The sequence below is a fragment of the Panthera leo genome, chromosome A2 (assembly GCF_018350215.1).
Source record: "Panthera leo isolate Ple1 chromosome A2, P.leo_Ple1_pat1.1, whole genome shotgun sequence".
NCBI classification, from domain to species: Eukaryota; Metazoa; Chordata; class Mammalia; order Carnivora; family Felidae; genus Panthera; species Panthera leo.
In genome coordinates, this window is record NC_056680.1 from 32,118,512 (window position 1) to 32,122,858 (window position 4,347).

Sequence of the window (4,347 nt, forward strand, 5' to 3'; positions counted from 1 at the left end):
CTAGAATTATTATCACCCCTGGCAGTCCAGGAACATTCCTTAGAGTTACTGAGAAAGCAACATCTAATACCTCTCATCTGATTTTGAAAATTCATGGGAATACTGCTGCCTCATCCATAATATATTTCCTTTTAATTCGATCATAATTTCATCTCACATTCTTGAGTAAAGATACTTCACTTTGATCTTGACTTTACCTGTTCTTGGTGAGCTCAGTGTATCATTAGGAGGATGCATACCCCGGATGGCAAAACATGGCATCTATGGTAGACAATAGTTTCCCTGAAGACTGGTAGGAAAAACCGTTATACCTAATTTTAGTGGACTTTGAGAAATCAAGAGTGTCAGAGGAAAGGTACAAGTACACAAATATACACATGCCCCTACCACCACCAATAGCACTACCCGAACAATGCCCAAACAACCCAAAACTTATTAGAACTTGCAATTTGGACAATTATTTTTGGTGAAGGAAAAGAAGAAAGAACAAAGACGTCACATATGACATGTCACACCAACCTCCCTCCACCCCGTGCCCCAACCCCGTCCTTACTTATTTCATTTTCTCTTCCTCGTAGTTGAATACGTAGATTTGCAGAAATTTACGTTCCAGAATAGAGAGAAGCCCAGAGAAGCAAAGCTCATAAGCAAGTGTGTTGGCAACAAAGAACCAATCTTAAGAAGGTGGGAACCCAAAGTAGCCCAGACAATCTCCCTGGGAGAATGGAAATTCCTCCTCCTCAGCCCCGAAGGAGGCTAACCCAGGTTCTGTTGCCCTGCCTGTGGCAGATGGTGAGATGATGAGATGGTTATGGGTGCCCGTGGATTCCTCAAAGGGAAGTTAGGAGAGAAGGAAAGATAGATACTAAGTCTTTTGATCTCATGACAATTAATGGTGAAGATGTTTGTCGCAAGGATTAAGCAAAAAGGAGTTTTTGCTAAAAGAGACCCCTTGTTCACATTTATCCAATGCCCTTAAAGGATTATTTAATATATTTTTATTAATATTCACTACTTATAAAATTGATATTTAATATTATTATTTAAACAATCGTTTCCTTTGGACTTAAATAGGCTTTAGCTGTAAGTGCCCTATAAGTGGTTTCTGCCCCCCTGCAGCGTATTACCTTGAGTAACTTTCAGGGACAGTCAATCCTCACTTCCTAGGTATCTTTGTGAACTTAGTAGAGTTAGTGAACTTAGTAGTAGGTGCTTAGTAGAGTACATGAGGGCGTGGAAAGCCAGTAAGCATTAGCTCCCATTGTGATCACTACTGAACTAACTCTGGGGTCACCCTAAGAAGGCTAACTCTTACTATTTCTTAAACTTAACTAAGGAAAAGCCAGTTGTGCCGTTTATCAGGATCCTGGCAATAAAAAGGATGCACCCCCAACCCTGAGGTTGGTTGTAATGAGAAGGTGCTCATGATGGGAGGTGTGGATACAGAGAAACAAGAGGTGGCAAGGCACTAAAAGACTAGCAAAACTAAGTAGTTATGACTGTTTTTTTATGGCCTGAATGCTGTATGCCCCCAAATGCATACGTTAAAACCCTAACTCTCAACAATGGTATTAGGAGGTGGGGCCTTTAGGAGGTAATTGGGTCACAAAGGTGGGAGCTTTCATGAGTGGGATGGCTGCCTTTCTAAAAAAATTTTTTTAATGTTTATTTTTGAAGGAGAGACATAGCATGAGTGCAGGAAGGGCAGAGAGCGAGAGGGAGACACAGAATCTGAGCTGTCAGCACAGTGCCCAACGCGGGCCCAAACTCACAAACCGCTAGATCATGACCTCAGCCGAAGTTGGACACTTAACTGACTGAGTCACCCAGGCGCCCCATGGGATTGCTGCCTTTCTAAGAGGAGACAGGAGAACTTATTTCTCTCTCCACTCTCTGCCCTAGGAGGATGCAAAGAAAAGAGGTCCATCTGCAAACCAGGAAGTATTCCCTCACCAGACGCCAGATCTGCCAGTGCCTTGATCTTGGATTTCCCAACCTCCAGAGCTGTGGGAAAATAAATTTCTTACTTAGGATGTTTAGGCCATCCAGTCTATGGTAATTTGTTAGAGCAGTCCAAGCTGACTAAGACAACTGTCCTTTGGGCTGAAGAGATAAGTGGTAGCCTTAGTCACTGCCAGGGGGGAAATGACAAAACACTAAGGGAGGAGGGAAGACATACCCCGACTTCTTTCTTTCCTGCCCCCTGACTTCCTTGTCGGTATCACTCTCTAGCCGAACCCAACTTGAACCTAGCTGGCCAAGGAGCCCCAGCTGCAGCCTAGAGGCGGCCCACTGTGCCAGAGATGGGGAAACAAGGATGTAGGGGGAAGAGAGACAGAGAATAACCATGTTCTAAGACTGCAGTCACATACATGGTTAATTTTCCTCTTCATTCCTGATGGTTGAAATTCACTTTCTAGAAGAGGCCCACCCTAGCCTTCTGTCCCTAGCTCTGGCAACTTCCTTCTCTTCATTAGTAAATGCTGCCATTAAAACAACAACCTAAGCAAGTCAGAGGATATACAAAGACAACTTGTGCTACTTAATTTCAAAGCGCCAGCTCTTTGAACAGCATTAAAGTCTGTTTCTCATAGAGGGCAAATTAGTTAATTTCAAATGTGCTCTGTGAATATCAAGAGACCACCCAAATGTTTACTTATTTTAGGCCCGTCCTCTTAGTAGGTTAAAAGAATCCATTTGCTCTGAGAGAAAGAAGGGGTTGGCATTCATGCATATAAATTGTCTAAATTAAGGGTCAGCTCTATATTAAAACAACATTAATTATTCATTTAGCAGAGGAGAAAAATTTACCTATCACAGAAAACCCTTAGGGTGACATTCTTTTCTACAAACCCGCTTCTAAACCAAATAACATCTCAAATACTCCTCTTATTCAACCTCGCTTCCTGGAAATGAGAAAAGGCATGGAAAGAAAAACAACTCAGTGCTTTATAGTCGCACCGTGTCTTAGGGGTTGGTATATGCAAGTTCATTTACACCAGGAGCTTAGATCCAGAATTCCAGAGCCGAAGAAATATGCGCTGAAAAATCCCTTGACTGTTACTCTCTAATAAAGCTCAAACTTTGGAAAAAATCAGTGGGGTCTGTTCCAGGCCTGGGATCCTGGGGACTAGCAGAGGAGGACCCCAGAGGAGGTGTCTAACACCTGGCTGAGTTACAAGTCCCCCTTCCTCTCTCTGCCCCCACTCCCCCAGGGACTTTCTGGAAGCAGAACAATCATTGTCCAAACTCAACTCACAGTTGTCCACCAAGAAAACAGTCTCTTTTTCTGCCAACGGGAATGTTTTAGATTTGCAACAGCAGACTGAAGGCCAGTCCTAGGGACTTGAGGAAGAAGAGTATCCAAAGAACACATTTTTATTTGCTAGAAAACAAGCACCTTGTTTATCATAACAAAGTCAGGGATCTGTATCTTTCTACTCTTTTTTTTATTGTTTATTTATTTTTGAGAGAGACAGAGACAGAGACAGAGAGAGCACGAGCGGGGGAGGGCAGAGAGAGGGAGACACAGAATCTGAAGCAAGCAAGCTCCAGGCTCTGAGCTGCCAGCACAAAGCCCGATGTGGGGCTCGAACCCACAAACTGTGAGATCACGACCTGAGCCGAAGTCAGACGCTCAACCAACTGAGCCACCCAGGCGCTCCTCTTTCTAGTCTTGATCTGGATAAATTCACTTTGCCCCTGCTCTCAAAATAGCTATGGACTCCTACCAATGGCTTAAAGAATTTTTCTTGTTGTTCTGGTTTTGATGAATCAAACAGCTTAAGGTGTAGCCTGTTTTTGAGAGTTCCTGTGTTATGAACTTGACATTGCTGAAAGCCAGGGTTGTTAAAATTTTCAGAGTAGGAGCATCTACCTGGAATCACCATAGAAGCCTTGGGGAAGGCTACCAACATACAAAGATCTTCCCTCTTTGCTTGCTTGCATGGTCTGAAATTCAACCTTTAGAAGTGATTTCTTTGGATCTTTCATTGTCTTGTTTTCTAGAAGACTCATATTCAAATGCAAATACCACTAAGAAAGATACTGTTGAAGCTGTTGAGACCCTTGGCAGTTTGGGAAAAGTGGTATAGGGCACCAAGGCATTCCCTTTGGCTTGAAAAGAGGGCGTTGAAAAGGTGCTAAAAATGCACCTTCTTCAGAACTTTTTTGAAGTTTTTTTCACCACGGCACAAAGTTCTTTCAAAAGACAGGCTTTAGGTTCAGAAGTTCCTGCTTATTAGCAATGTGGCCTTTGGCAAATCTCTTAAAACTTCTAGGCCTCAGTTTCACCATCAATGAAATGGGCCAATAACATTCTATTAAGTATTTTTGTGGGTCTCACAT

The 4,347-nt window shown here is 42.9% G+C and overlaps 1 non-coding gene across 1 annotated transcript; it reads right to left on the minus strand.

Annotated features, from left to right (window-relative positions):
* Positions 1-3,575: 3,575 nt before the first annotated feature.
* TRNAR-UCG lies at positions 3,576-3,660 on the minus strand. The gene has a single exon. It is a non-coding gene; the product is annotated as a tRNA-Arg (tRNA).
* Between the last annotated feature and the right edge of the window lie 687 nt (positions 3,661-4,347).